The following is a 16601-nucleotide window of genomic DNA, read 5'->3' as shown; positions in this document are numbered from 1 at the left end:
AAACAGAGGCAGAGATGGAGGGTTCACCTCTGGGGAAGAAGCAACTCTAAAGAAATTGCTGTAGTCTCCTAGAGTAATTTAAAAAGAAGACTTCTAAACAAATGAAGAATGGCTGGAATGATCATATAGCCTTGCAGTGGGACTACTCTCAAGGTGACAAAACTACTTAAAGTCACAATTCTTGCTGTGTTCAGAAAAAGAATCATCTTCATAATTTCAAAGCCGTGCCTCCTATATTCTCTGCTGCCGTTCTTCCTATGTGAAAAAAAGACTGGCCATCATCATTTAACAAAACAAACCTGCTGTCTGGATTATGTGTTCTGCTAGTAAAATTTCTATCAGGTGACAGGAAAATATGGAGGTAAAAATGTTCAGTTTTGGGGCGCCTGGGTGGCTCAGTAGTTAAGCGTCTGCCTTCGGCTCAGGTCGTGATCCCAGGGTGCTGGGATCGAGCCCCGCATCGGGCTCGCCGCTCAGCAGGAAGCCTGCTTCTCCCTCTGCCACTCCCCCTGCTTGTGTTCCCTCTCTCACTGTCTCTCTCTCTTCAAATAAATAAATAAAAATTAAAAAAAAAAAGTTCAGTTTTGCCATTTTTAAGAAATTAATGTTCTTGGAGGAAAACCATTTTTGAAAATCACTTGTTTCAGGCTTTCACACTCTAAATATCCTAATTCTCAAAACCATCCATGCCTCTCAAAACTTCTAAGTGACTGCAGCCTGGGACTTAATCACTGTTACTTATTATCCCCAAATGCACTCTCAGCCGCTCCCAGTCTATTCTTCACACTGCAGGGAGGGAACAACTTTAAAGTACATTAAACTTTGTCACATCAGTGTCCTACTTAAAGCCTTCAGGTGAGAGACTGAAGATAAAGCTCAACAGTACATGCATGATCAGGCCCCTAACTTTCCATACTCATTCCCTTGTAGTTTTAAAGAGTTCTTTTGTAGTTTTATCCATTCTTTCGGTTTTTCTAATAGCCATCTCAGGCCTTCACACGTGACCTCCTAGGAAGCTTTTCCGTTCACTGACCAATCACTCTACTTCCCTGGGACACCAGACTTCCAGTACGAAACCAGTACTAAAGGACTCAGCAAATTGAGTTGGTCACGCTACTTTCTGTCCACCAGCTCCATCTGTCAAACACCGACTTCAAGTATTGGCCTTAAAGGTTAGTTTCTTTAGAAAACCTTCTCAGACACCTTCTCGCTCCCATCCCATGCATATTATTTTCTTTCCTTTGTCTTAACATTCATCACACTGGATTTGCTTTTTAAATGTCTATCTTCCCGAACTATGTTATAAACTCTACAAACACGGATTCAGTATTTTGTTGACCACTACATCAGTAACACCTAGTATTGTATCCAGTTCATCTATCTACATGAGCAATTGTTGAATGAATAAATCAACCAATGAAAGGTTTATCTGTGATGGCATCAGAATCAAGTGAAGGTTTTTTCTTTTTTAGGCTGGAGGGGACTCAGCAAAATTTGAAGAAACAGTCACTATTTTGTTTTCTTTAACTATTCTAGAACTAAGATAATTAAATGCTCTATTTATTTTGATCCTCACATTGATAAAACCTCACTTTAACTATCATATATTCAGTATAAGACCAGCAGGACAGTAAATAGTCTAAATTCTCACTACTCAATCCCCATTAAAATCCTCAATTTACAACAGATCACATTCCCATCCAGAAGATGGGATTCCAGACAATAGGCACTAGTAGGAACAAGTAAGTATGATCTCGTTCATGAGACAGCAAGGAGACAAGAAGGCATATGGCAGCAAGTAGTGAAAAATCAGATTGTAGAGGAGGGCCAAAATGTCACAGGTGCTGGGCAACAGGGAGCACCTGGAAGTTTGAGAGATTGGTTTTGGGCGCCTGGGTGGCTCAGATGGTTAGGCGTCTGCCTTCGGCTCAGGTCATGATCCCAGAGTCCTGGGATCGAGTCCCGCATCGGGCTGCCTGCTCCGCGGGAAGTCTGCTTCTCCCTCTGCCTCTCTCTCTCTCATGAATAAATAAATAAAATCTTTAAAAAAAAAGAGAGAGAGATTGGTTTTAAGTATTTCTTATTCTCAAAAGTAGTAGTATCATTACAAAGACAAAAACAAAAAGCCCAGATGAGAATAAATCTAAACAAAAAAAATATTTGTAACTCCACTTCCCAGAAAGACCTGTTTTTTATATTTTCACCCTAGGCGTAGGGAAATGACACAGTTGAAGGAAAAAACCTTAGTCTCTCTTAAGTCAAATATTTATTTTGTGCCTACACTGTGTCAGACGCTAGAGATCAAAGATAACTATGACTCAGTGTCCCCTCTGAGTTGGCATCAGTGGGAAAATAACAGACTACTGTGAAATAAGGTAAGAGCTGATAGGGATGTGTGGAATACAATGGAAAAGAGGACGCACAGCTCCCATTTTTATGAGTAATTAGGCCAAGAAATCAGACTTGGCTTTTGAAGGATGAGAAGGAATTTGCCAGGCAAGAAAAGAGAGGAAGGTCCCTATATACAAAGGAAGCAGTGTGTGTAAAGAAATGTAGTAATCTAAATGTGATCCTTTTTTTTTTTTCTTTTTCCCCTTGGCTTTCACCCAATCACCACACTGAAAAAGTGAAACAATGACCAAGCAAGAAAGAAATGCTTCAAAATGACTGTAAGGTAGGGAATGGGGAAGTAAGGAACACAGATTACAAAAAAAAAAAGCAGCAGCTTTGGCCACAAACCCCAAATGGCAATTCAAAATGAAAAAAAAGGGGGGGGGGCAATAAATTTATGAAATGTGTTCAACTTGAGAGAGATGCAAATTGAAACAAGATACCATTTCCTACTATCAAAGTGATAATCTATCAATCTAAAATAAGACCTCTGGGGCGCCTGGGTGGCTCAGTCGTTAAGCATCTGCCTTCGGCTCAGGTCAGGATCCCAGGGTTCTGGGATCGAGCCCCGCATCGGGCTCCCTGCTCGGAGGGAAGCCTGCTTCTCCCTCTCCCACTCTCCCTGCTTGTGTTCCCTCTCTCGCTGTCTCTCTCTGTCAAATAAATAAATAAAATCTTTAAAAATAAAATAAAATAAGATCTTTGACTAAAAAATGGTTAACAGCAGATGGATTACTTGATTCCTTGGGTGGTTATCTAAGTTAAACAAAAACTGGAGCTGGCTTATTCTCATTAAAAAATGGTGTCAAATCAGAAGCCACCCACGTAGTCTATCCCAAATTTTCATGAAAACAATTTATATCAGATCTTTGAAGGATTTTCACTAACTATAAGGTCAATCTTAACTGAGAAGACTCATGACCCAGCCATGCTCTGCTTCATAAAACTAAGTTCAACCATCTGCCTAAAAAAAGATATAAAGACACCTTGTCCCTCTCTGCTTTTATTTAGAGACCCAAAGTCAGCCTCAAAGAAATGAACTAGTCAGCCACCCTTGTTACTAAGCTGTTTCTTGCTATGCAGAGGTGGGTTTTGTGGCAGCCAGAGATCCTTATTTTCCCCTCTGATCTTTCCACATATATTTAGGAGTTTACCATGCAAGTTCCAGAAAAAGCAAGGGTCTATGTGCCTATGTGTATGTACAGTTCAGGTGGAGCTGTATAAGCACAGAGAAACATGGATTGGCACATGGCTTCCTGAGAGGTGTAGTCATATAAGCAAAGTGTTGTGTTGTGGTTATAAGGCTAGAATTAGAAGAGCCCTAACAGCACAAGTTAGAAACCAGGGTAGGATAAGATCCCACCAGAACTACCATATTAGATAAATGTCTATTAATCACTGGAACTCAGGCTAGGAGCTATGTATCCTTCGGCAATACACCTAAGAGGTTTCAACCAGAATCCCAGCCAACTATAGCAAGGATAACCCACAAACGCTGCTAACAAATGTACATCAGATAATATATAACAGTTATAATTCAAAGATAAAGAAGGAGAAAAAACATTAAACAATTTTTGTTGATCCCAACAAAAAATAATGTAGCACAAGAAAAGAGAATTACCCATCACATGAAGCAGAGTCTGACTTAGATGATGAATCACCTCAAGACAAGACACAGAACTAACTTCCAAACAGTCTGGCAAACTATGAAAACAGGCATATATGGAGAGAAAAGCCAAAGATAAAATGAAAGTAATTTAAGAAAAGGGAGTGGCATAAATTTTTAAAGGATATAAAGAAGCTAAAATTTCAATAGCAGAAATAAAGCCTACATTGGAAGAGATAAAGGAAAATCAAATGAGTGATAAGACAAACATTTGAGAAGCTCACACAAAGGACAGAAATGACAAGCCAACGTAATTACCATAACTATTTTCAAGAAAGTAAACAGAACTAAAACAAAGTAACCAAAAATATCTCTGGAAATGAAAAAAGAACCAAGTACAAAGATTGTAAGGAGCTAATGTATCAGGCAACATTAATGAACATGTATAAAAGACATGATCTGCCAAAATATTTCAATAAAAAGAAAAAAAGGGGGCACCTGCTTGAGGATTCTCTCTCCCTACCTCCACCCCTCCCCACCCTCTTGTGCACTCTCTCAAATAAATTAATCTTAAAAAAAAATTAGCTGAAAATGCTAGTTGACAAACATGATGAATCACCTTAAATGTAAGCCTGAGAAAAATGGCAATGAGCACCAACTCCATCTAAATAAAATTTAAATAATTTGTGTTAACACTGTGTAATGTAATTACCAAGATAAAAGACTTGAAAGATGAAGTTAAAAACATGAAATGGGTAAAAAATATATGAACAATACAAAGTTCCAAGTTCACCATGAAGACGAAAAGCAGATAAAGTGAGGTGGATTTAAGAAGAAAAGCTAGTCTTCTAATACAGGGAGACTCAAAGTATAGTTTTCTTTTAGGCTGACAAACCAGAACATTTTTTTTTTTAATTTAGATTTATACTTGAATTCATTTAAACTATAATTAATGGACTTAAAAATAAGATGTATAAATTCCAAGTAAGTGAGATAAAAGCAACAAATATAATTTATTAAATCAAAAACGAGAAAACACCAACAGATGACTGGATAAACTGTGTTATACAGCTGACCCCTGAACATGACAGGTTTGAACTGTGCATTGTATGCCAGCTTTCTGATACAGTACTATATAGATATATTTGCCTTATGATTTTCTGAGTAACATTTTTACTTCATCATAAGAATATAATCTATAACATATATAACATGCAAATTATGTGTTAATTATTGTTCATGTTATTGGTAAGGCTTCTGGTCAACAGAAGGCTATTAGCAGTTAAATTTTGGGGAGGTTAGTCAAAAGTTATATGTAGATTTTGGACTGTGTGTGCAGGGGCTGACACCCCTAATCCCCACATTGTTCAAGGGTCAAGTGTATATATACAATGGAGTATTATTATTCAGCCTTAAAAAAGAATGAAGTACTAATACATTCTACAGAAAGGATGAAAACATCATGTGCTATGTGAAACTAACCAAACACAAAAGGACAAATATTGTATGATCCTACTTACATGAATCATCTAGAATAGGCAAAACCATAAGAGACATAAAGTCATTAGAGAGAGGTTACCAAGGATTGGAAGTAAGGAGGAATGGGGAGTTAAGTTTTTAATGAGTATACAGGTACAGTTGGGGAAGATGAAAAAGTGGTGGTGATGGGTGTACTACAATGTACATGTACTTAATGCTACAGAATTGTATATGTAAAAATGGTTAAGATGGTAATTTTTACCTTATATTTTACAATTAAAGCAGCAGCAATGAATCATTAAAAAACAGAAAACATTAAATAAAATGATAGAAACACACCCAAAAGAATTCATTATGAAAATAAGTGTTTTAAGCATTCACTTTGAATTAAAACAAAAATAAACTAGAGGGTTGCCTGGGTGGCTCAGTCGGTCATGGGATCTCAGGGTCATGGGATCAAGCCCCACGTTGGGTTCCACGCTCAGTACGGAGTCTGATTGGGATTCTCTGCCTCTCCCTCTGCCCCTTCCCCTGCTTGCTCAAGTGCACGCTCCCATGTGTTCTCTCTCAAATAAATAAATACATGTAATTTTAAAAAGACACAACTAAAACAAATTGGCATGGAAAGACAAAGTTGGATAATTTATTGAACAAAGACATTTAGTACAGACAGGAATTTAAGTAAAATACAAGACTCAGAAAGTATGATGATTATTTTTATTAAGTATAATTGATAATGAGACCTTTAGCAGTAGATAACTTACACATGCATCAAATAATATACTGCATCAAAATACATGATAAAAATCATTAGAGTTGAGAGAATGAGAGACAAGCCACAGACTGGGCAAAAATACCTGCAAAAGAAATACTGGATATAAAATATACAAAGAACTCTTTAAAACTCAGCAATATAAAAATTAACAACCCAATTTAAAAACGTGCATAACTTCTGAAGAGATACCTCACCAAAGGTGATACACGGATGGAAAAGCAGCATGCAAAAAGATGCTCAACATCAATCATTAGAGTACTGCAAATCAGAACAATGAGATACCACTACATACCTATCAGAATAGTTAAAATCCCAAACACTACAACATCAAATGCTCGTGAAGATGCTGAGCAACAGGAACTCTCCCACCCGTGGCTGGTGGGAAGGCAAATGGTATAGCCATTCTGAAAGACATTTCTTACAAAACTAAATATACTCTTACCATACAATCCAGCAATTATGCTCCATGGTATTTACTCAAACCGGCTGAAAACTTATATCCATATAAAAATGAAACACAGATGTTTATAACAATTTTATTCATTATTGGCAAATGTGAAAGCTACCAAGATGTCCTTCAGCAGGTGAATGAATAAACAAACTGCAGTACATCTAGTCAATGGAAATTATTCACTGCTAAAAAGGAATGAGCTATCAAGCCATCAAAAGACATGAAGGAAACTTAAATGCATATTGCAAGTTGAAAAAGTTACATATTGTATGATTCCAATTATAGGACATTCTGGAAAAGGCAATATTATGGAGACAGCAAAAGCACTAGTGGTTGCCAGGAATTAGGGAGAAGGGAGGGATGAATATGTGGAACACAGGAGCTTTTTAGAGCTGGGAAACTGTTCTGTATGACACTGTAATGATGGATACATGTCAACATCCACCATTTGTCCACACCCATTGAATGTACAGTATCAAGAATGAACCCTGAACTTTGGACTTTGGTTGATAATGATGTGTCAATGCTGGTTTATCAATTAAAACAACTGTATCACACATGGTGAGATGCTGATGGTGGGGGAAGGGGTACTGGGAGTAAGGGAGAGCTTGAGGTATACAGGAACTCTGTACTTTTTACTCAATCTTGCTTTTACAAAATTGCTATATAAAATGAAGTATTAAAAAATTAAAAATAATTAGAAATAAAAGAAACTGACATCCAACCAACATATACCTACTGCATGCCCACATGTTCTAAGTTCTAAACAGAGTAACAGCAAAGACATAGAGAAACAAGAAAATGAAAGAAGCCAAATAATGTCAGATGAAAGTGCTATAAAGACAGACACAGAAGAGCAAGAAGTTAGATACCGAGTGGGGTAGATGGAGGCTATTTTAGATGACTGATCAGGTAAGGCCCCTTTGAAACAGTAATGTATGAAGGGAAGACAGTATTCAGGCAGAAGAAACAAAAATGTAAAGGTCCCAATGTGAGAACAAGCTCTTGGAAACAATGTGACCCTCTTAATCTTTGACAGATTAAGATTTAAAAATTAATGAAGGCTGGGTGCCTGGGTGGCTCAGTCAGTTGAGTGTCCCACTCTTTTTTAAAGATGTATTTATTTATTTGAGAAAGGAGAGCACAAGCAGGGGGAGCGGTAGGCAGAGGGAGAAGCAGTCTCCCTGCCGAGCAAGGAGCCTGATGCAGGACTGAATCCCAAGACCCTGGGATCATGAAATCAAGCCCTGCATTGGGCTCTGCACTGAGTGTGGAACCTGCGTGGGATTCTCCCTCTCTCCCTCTGCCCCCGTCCACATGTGTGTATATACGCTCACACACGCTCACTCTCAAAAAAAACCAAAAACCAAAAAACTAATGAAAACTAAGTCTTATAATAAGAACCATTAAAAAGGAATAAACCAAATAAGGTAGTTTGAATAATTAAAGTTATATATATACTCTGCAAACAAAAATCTTTAAGTTTTCACAGAACACTTACCAAATTGGATTACGCTTTAAATCATTTAAAAACAAAACAAAAAAACAGGGATGCCTGGGTGGCTGTCAGTTAACTGTCTGCCTTCAGCTCAGGTCATGATCCCAGGGTCCTGGGATCAAGTCCTGCATCAGGCTCCTTGCTCAGTGGGAGTCTACTTCTCCCTTTGCCTGCAGCTCTCCCTGCTTATGCACTCTCTCTCTTTCTCTGACAAATAAATAAATAAAATACTAAAAAAAAAAAAAAAAAAAAACCTCAGGGGGCACCTAGGTGGCTCAGTCGGTTAAGCATCCAACTCTTGATTTCAGCTCAGGCTGTGATCTTAGGGTTGTTAGATCGAGCCCCACGTGGGGCTCTGTGCTCAGTGTGGAGTCTGCTTGAGATTCTCTCTCTCCTTTCCCTCTGCCCCTCCCCCCACTCGTGGGCATGTGTGTGCTCTCTCTCTTAAATAAAAACCTTAAAAAAAAAAAAACTCAGCAAATTTGAAAGACAGTTTAAAAGACTACAGTCACTGACAACAATGAAAGAAAATAGAACTGTCCTAAATACCTCTTCAGGCAAAGAGGAAATCAAACTAGAAATACCAACTATTTGGAAAGTAATTAATATAAGTACATGATTCATGTAAATTATAGAGTGCAGCCAAAGCTGTACTCAGAGGCAAATTAAGAGCATTAATGTTTTCATTATTAAAAAAAAGAAAAGGGAACTAAGAATTTGAATTAGAAAAAGCATAACAGGGTGCTTGGGTGGCTCAGTGGGTTAAGCATCCAACTCTTGATTTTGGCTCAGGTCATGATCTCAGGGTTGTGAAATCAAGTCCCACATCAGGCTCCATGCTGGGCATGGAGACTGCTTAAGGTTCTCTCCCTCTCCTCCCTGCCACTCACTCATCCTCTCTCTAAAAAAAAAAAAAAAAAAAAAAAGGCAGCATAAAAAAATGAAGAAAAGCAAAATAAAGAGAAAAGTACAAATCAGGGAATCAGAAAACAGAAAACCAACAGAATAAATCTGAAAGCTGGTTATTAAAAACTAAGTAGATGAACATTTGGCAAATCAAGAAAAATAAAATCACAGTAAAAGGTGGAAATAAACACCACAGATTTTAATGATAAAATATACATTCATATTCATATAACAAATTTTGAAAATCAAAATATATATATAATCAGGAAAAATATAAATGATCAAAACAGACTCATAAAAAAGTAAGGATTCTTCAAGATTCTACAGAAGTAACTTCAGAAGTTACCATATAGCCTGTATACTCCTATTAAACTAAATTTCTGAGATGTTTTTCCTACTCTTTTAATAAATTCTGTACACTTGACTAACATGAGTGGGGTTTTGGTTCCTCATAATACGTGCCTTTGGGTACCTTTGGCTATTACCAAATTTATTAATATATACCCTTATTAGCAGTTAAAAGAAGAAAAACCTTAGCATCACCCAAAGAAGTGTTACAAAACATTTGATAAAATTCAGAAGCCATTCCTATTTTTTGTAAAGTCGGAACAGAATCTCTCTCTAAAGAATCTCTTTCTAAAACCAACAGCTGCCATCATCCTTAATTGTAAAAATACCAGAGATATTTTAAGACAATTATCACCTCTCTTACTGAACCATGTCTTGGAAATTCTGGTCAATGTAATAAAGCCCTAAAACAGAAATAAATATTGTGACTATTAGAAAGGAAAGGTTACTTTTCCTCTTCAGATGTGATGCTTACAATAAAACCATTACAATATTACTCCCTGATTTTCTATAATAGATTTATTTTCACAGCAACCTAAAACCCTTAAAATTTTGTCTATACCCATATTTCATTTCAGTAGCCAAGCTATTTTATATTGTTAAAACTCTTACTTGACCCCACACAAATTTCAGAAGGATTAAGATTAAAATACAACAACTGTTATTATTTTTTAAAGTTTTATTTATTTAAGTAACCTCTACACCCATTGTGGGGCTCGAACTCATAACCCTGAGATCAAGAGTCGCATGCTCCTCTGACTGAGCCAGCCAGGCACCCCAATACAACAATTATTAAGAAGAATGTTTTTTGATAAAGGTGAAATGGGAAAGATCTTCCTAAAGAGAAGGTAAAGGATTATTACCTATTGTGTATGAAGAGCTTCTACAATTTGATGAAGAAGTATAGATTGATACGGGCTTTTGGACAGCAATTTGGCATCTACTGAAACTTAAAATGCACATTTAAGAATCCTTTTTATGGAAATACTTGTATACATATGCATATGCACAAAGATATAAGGAAGCTCAATAAGCCTCCAGTTTCACTTGCTCAAAATTGAGAGAATAAAGACTGTCCCTACCTTACCACGGTTTGACTAAGTTTTTCATCCTTACGAAAATGTGAGAGTGAAGTCTCCACATTCAGTAGAAACCGTATTTTGAATTTTGCTCTTTTGCCAGGGTTGGAAATATGCAGTACCATACTGTCTTGTGACACAGGGCAGTGGCAGCGAGCCACAGCTCCCAGTCAGCCACGTGATCAAGAGGATAAACAACTCATACACTTAAAACCATTCTATTTTTCACTTTTAGTATACTACTCAATAAAGTACATGAGATTTCAACACTTTAATATAAAATAGGCATTGTTAGAGGGTTCTGCCCAACTGTAGGCTAACCTAAGTGCTCTGAGCACGTTTAAGGTAGGATAGGCTAAGCTATAATGTTTCGCCTTATGCCATTTTCAACTTACAATGGGTTTATCGGGACAAAACCCCCTTGTAAGTTGATGAAGATCTGTACAGTAGTCCCCTCTTACCACGGTTTCTTTCTGCAGTTTCAGTTACCAGGAGTCAACTGCCGCCCTGGATCCCGCTTCTGAGGTATCGCCAGAAGGTCAATAGTAGCCTATCACTACATCACAGTGTCTATGCCATTCACCTCACTTCATCTCATCATGTAGGCATTTTATCATCTCACATCATCACAAGAAACGTTGAGGACAGTTCAATGGGATATTCTGAGATAGACCACATTCACATAACTGTAATTACACCATATTATTTATAACTGTTCTATTTAATTATCAGTTACTGTTGTTAATCCCTTACCGTGTCTAATTTATAAACTAAACTTTATCACAGGTATGTATATGTAGGAAAAAACATAGTATATATAAGCTTCATTCTATCCACGGCTTCAGGCATCCACTGGAGGTCTTGGAACATATCCCCTGTGGATAGGGGGGATTACTGTAACATAAATAACCATGAATAGGGTGCCTGGGTGGCTCAGTTGGTTAAGCAACTGCCTTTGGCTTGGGTCATGATCCTGGGGATCCTGGGATCCCGAGTCCCACATCCAGCTCCCTGCTCTGGCCTGCTTCTCCCTCTCCCTCTGCCTGCCGCTCCCCCTGCTTGTGCACGCGTGCTCTCTCTTTCTCTTGCTCTCTGTCAAATAAATAAATAAATAAAATCTTTAAAAAAAAAACATGAATAATTAAACAAAGTACAATGGACTATATCATGACGGTTAAAAAGATGAAGTACAACTGTATGTATTGAGATGGAAAAGAATATATAATAACCAGAACTTTTATTTTGAAAAATTGGTTAAAACCACACACATAGTGCTTATTTCTAATTGCATAAAGAAAACAAAATTGTGGGGTGCCTGGGTGGCTCAGTTGGTTAAGCATCCACCTTCAGTTCAGGTCATGGTTCCAAGGTCCTGGGATCGAGCCCCGCATTGGGCTCCAGCCCTGCATCGGGTTCCCTGCTCTGTCGGAAGCCTGCTTCTCCCTCTCCCTGCTTGTGTTCCCTCTCTGGCTGTCTCTGTCAAATAAATAAAAATCTTCAAAAAAAAATTGTTAACAGTGGGTACCTCTAAGGAATGAGACTAGAAAGTGAGGAAAGAGCAATTTTCACTTTTTTATTCTAAATAATTGAGCTGCTTGAACCTTTTACAATAAGCATGTGATGCTTTTGGAATTTAAAAATAAGGAAAAAAACACTAGTCTGTTATGATGGTTATTTCTGAGGGCTGAGGCTAAAGTGATTTTTGTCCTGTTTCTTAATACTCTTCGCTATCTCCAAATTTTCTATGAGAAATATGCATACTTTTTAAAATTTGAAAAACTTATATTTGAAAAACCTGTATTTTATATCAGTGGCAAAGCTTTTTTTCCAAAAAAATAATTTTTAATTTAACAGTTATGGTCTCAGAAAATTGGTCCTGAGATCCCAACCTCTTCCAGAAAGCATATTTTTAAAAAAGATTTTATTTATTTGAGACAGAGTGCACACACATGGGCACAAGCAGGGGGAGGGGCAAAGGGAGAGGGAGAGGCAGACTCCCCACTGAGCAGGGAGCCCGATGCTGGACTCCATTCCAGGACCCCAGGATCATGACCTGAGCTGAAGGCAGACGCTTAACCAACTGAGCCACCCAGGCGCCCCTCCAGAAGGCATTCTTAAATCTGTTTGGGAGCACAATATTTGCTATGGAGGCAATTAAACGTAAAACCTATTTTAGAACGGAATATTAACTAACCTTTATTAAGAACTTAAGCACTGCATTTGCAAAGTACTTTACCTGCATTACCTCATTTGCTTTAAATAGCCCAATGAAATTTGTATTATATTGTTATTACTATCAATCCCCATTTTACAGAAGAAGAAAACCGAGTCCTGGGAAGAGTACGTGTCTTACCCAGGGTCAAGTAGAAGAGCCATGATTCAAACCCGGGTCTCCAGCACCTAACCATTTGAGGCACATGTAATCGTAAGTACTAATGTACCTCAGAGATAATAATAGGCTAGGATTCTGAAATCCTGCATGAATGTTCAGAATGACTATCCTTAAATAGGTTAGTGATCCTACAATGAAGAAGTAGTGAAAATTCTGATCACAGAAGAAAACAATCAGTATTTCTTCAAGGCAAGGGGGGGCTATTCTTCCTTCTCTTTCTGCTTCTACCAAGGTACAGGAAGGATACAAGGGGCAACTCAGATTTGTAAGTAACTTACCTGCCCCCTCTGACTAGTCTGGAATTAGCCCTCTAAGTAACTGGAAGGGCTTTTGAAAACAAACTGATCAGAATCCCAAAGCCTTAAAGCTACTTTCAAGTTTTAATCAAAAGGAGAAATTTTGAAAAGTCAAAAGAAACATTATACTTGATTATTAGAATAATCGATATTGACAGAAGAAACATAGGAATGATTTTAAAGTACCTACTTATTTTATCTTTATCTATTTGAACAAGTTCGCTTTTTTAAAAAGTATAATTGAAAGTTTATCCTTAGCTACCTGAGCAAGTTCTACCTTTTTTCTTTAAAAAAGTATAATTAAAGAGAAATATACACCAGCGTTAACCGTGCCCACTCGGAAACCTGCCTATCATAAAGATCAGAGAACCACTGGAACCCCTATTCATTTGTTTAGTAGATACACTTCAAATACAAACTTACTGTTACTTTATGATTTTGGGTTTGCAAGGTTAGTATTAAAGTCCAGAAGATTAACTCTCTTTTTGAGTAACAGTAAACCAGGAATCAGAGCCCTAAGTGAAGAGGAATATCCAGTAACTCTTCCTTGGTAAAAGTATCAAGAACTGACAGAGAAGCTGACATCAACAGACCAAATTCCACACTCCAACATTTCTATACCGTAGCCCCTTTGGCCAACAAGACCTCTCAAGTTAAGGACAACTGTCACTATCAAATGATGGAAGTATTAAAGCTCAGTACTAAGTCACTTGGGTAAAAGTGGAGTATTTAGTAAAAGCAAAAGTCACTGAATTTAGATCAACCTCTTTCACCAAACCCTGAAAGTGGGCTTGAGACCTACATATATTACAAGTCAAAAACATTTTGTTTTTTGCTCAAAAGCAAATGAACAAAGGTTCATTTTGCATAATGTAAATCAGTGTTCTTGGCAAATTAATAGCTAGAAAGATTTAAAAGCTAAGGATGAAAGAGTTGCCTTAAATCAATACCTATATTAATAGAACATGAACAAAGCTTTCCATTTATATGTATATATGTGTGTGTGTATATATATATATATGCATGTTTCCACATATACATAAAAGATACTTAGAAGTTAGTATGAGTGTGTTTTACAAATGCCACAGAGCTTCTGGCAAAGTTGACAAGTTCTAACCTGCTTTAAAAATTACTATTCACTGCCTTCATCCCAATCTGATTTTATTTAATGTTATTCTTTTGGATAACCCTACAAAAACAAAACCCCCCAAGCAAATTCTTGTACATTTCAATATCCTGCCTACTTATAAGAGCGGAAGAGTCAAACAGAGAAGGGGAAAAAACGTGACGTGCACAACCTTGATCCAAAACACGGCTCGTCGTAGTCTAATTTTAGGCCTAACCATTTTGATTGTCTTTGAAGGTTAGAAAGAAAACAACCACCGATAACCTGTAAAGTAGAACTGAAACAATTATATCAATGGGAGTTGGCATGATTTATCAAGGAGGAAACAAATCACGCTCACAACTGCCTAGAGTATTCCAATTAAAATGAAGATACAAGGAGGTTACAGCCCCACACCAACCGACAACAGAAATTACTTTTCACACTTTAGTTCTGGGATGAGTTTATCTTTTAAAGAATTAGTCAAAAGGTTGAGTCCACCGAAGACTCTGTAGCAACGTCCTATGTGTGTTGTTTTAAAGAAAGCCAAACACGGTGAAAAGCCAACCTTCACCTAAATTACCTAAAGAAGCAACTATTCACCTCCTGGCTGAAGATCAAACAAGAACCACGAGAAGATCCGAAAGGTCGGTTCTCAGGCGAGGCCCTCAAACCCTCGGAAAACTATACGTTCCTACTAACGCGGAAAATGGAAGAGATTACACATTGCAGTTTAGAAAAAGAGTAAAGGGACTAGAGGCAATATGCCTAACCAATCAAACTAAGATGACCAGGGAGGCAGCAAGGAGGGGCTGGGACTCAGGAAAAATCGAGGATTAAAACCCGAGACGTGAGGTTGAACACTAAAGTAAACTGAGAACAGGAGGACGCTGAAACGCGAGGGAAGGGAGATCGAGAGTGGGCAGAGCCTGTGGCGCGACACGGCCCTGGGCAGGGCTGGGTCCAGGAAGAGTTAGACTTCGCCAGCCTAGCGAGCTTCCCATTTCGGGCTAAAGCCGAAGAAAACAGCCCTGGGGAGCAGACAATGAGCCACCGCCCCAAGAGCCGCGGCTCCAGGCACGCAGGTAGCGGCTGCCCCGGCGCTGGCCCCGGCAGGTAGCTGCCGCGGGCCGCTCGCGCCGGCAAGGCCGCGCAGAGGGAAGGAGGAAGAGCGCGACGGCCCGCGTCCCGGCCTGTCTGCACACTTACCCCAGGCGAGGCAAGGTCCCCGCCCCAGCGAGGCGCCTCGGTCCGAGCTCCCGGCGGGCTGTGGAGCCGCCCCGGGCAAGCGCGCGGCGCGGGGCAGGCGGGGACGGAAGGGGAAGCGGGGCGGGAAGACGTGCCGCGCTAGAGCGCAGCCGCTGCTACCGCTAGGCCGAGCGGCAGCCGAGCCCCGCGGGCGCCGGGAGGGGAGGGCAGGGAGCCTTCGGCAATGGCGACGGCCCGGGCCGGAGGGGAAGCGGAACAACCGCCGCCGCTGCGCGTGGCCACAACCCTGGGGGAGGGCGGCGGCGGGGAGTGGGCAGGGGCGGGGCCAGAACACCGCCCCTCGCCGGCCCAAGCCCCGAGCTCCACGGGGCGGAGACCCGCACCACCTCCCGAAGGGCGGGCTCGCGCTGGGGCTGCTGGGAGTCGTAGTTTGAACACGTGCACCCCGCTCTTCTCGCTTTCTCTCTCGCTCTTTTTTTCCTTCTTGGCGGTGGGAGGGGCGGGAAGAGTGTTCTTTAAATTGAGAAAGAGAGCCAGTCCCTCATTTAATTTAGTATTGTCTCCATTCAGGTCTGTGCCGATCAAAGATGCTGACCAACATTGCTGTTATATAAATCCGCTTCAGTACATTTGTTTCTGGGAATTCATCCATTATCCATTTTGCATTTTACTTACAAACTCTATGTTTTGCTGCTAAAGTAAATCCCACCTCCTTGAAATTAAGGTCTTCATGTTTTATCCAGGGTGGAGTTCATCAATGTATTCACTGATTCTACAAATATTTGAGCCTCTAAAATGTATCGCTTAGGCATCAGACATACAGGATGGATATGAATCACTTTGCCTTTGTGGAGCATTCAAATATGCAAACACAGTAATTAAACTAGTGATATCTGGTATGAGAAGAAAACTGGGAAGATTATTTTGGATGGGGTGGCCAGAGAAAGCATCTTTAGGGAGACAACATTTAAGCTGAGAACAGAAGAGAGACGTAAGAAGCTCCTAGAAGAAAGCATTACAGGCAAAGGGAGGAAGAAAAGGGCTTGCTATGATCAGTTAAGAAGAC

General features: G+C 39.3%; 1 protein-coding gene across 1 annotated transcript in view; it reads right to left on the bottom strand.

The window, feature by feature from the left end:
• PAK2 (p21 (RAC1) activated kinase 2) overlaps window positions 1-15839 on the bottom strand; it is an 85537-nt gene extending 69698 nt beyond the window's left edge. Inside the window, exon 1 of the mRNA XM_045903101.3 lies at window positions 15536-15839. The gene's annotated coding sequence lies outside the window, so the exon portion shown is untranslated. The remainder of the gene's footprint in view (window positions 1-15535) is intronic.
• Window positions 15840-16601: the final 762 nt, after the last annotated feature.

Source organism: Mirounga angustirostris, unplaced genomic scaffold, assembly GCF_029215605.1.
Source record: "Mirounga angustirostris isolate CCGP_5_RB_7025 unplaced genomic scaffold, mMirAng1.0.hap1 SCAF_1, whole genome shotgun sequence".
NCBI classification, from domain to species: Eukaryota; Metazoa; Chordata; class Mammalia; order Carnivora; family Phocidae; genus Mirounga; species Mirounga angustirostris.
The sequence above is the reverse complement of the archived record's forward strand: the minus strand, read 5'-3'. Positions and strand labels throughout refer to the sequence as shown.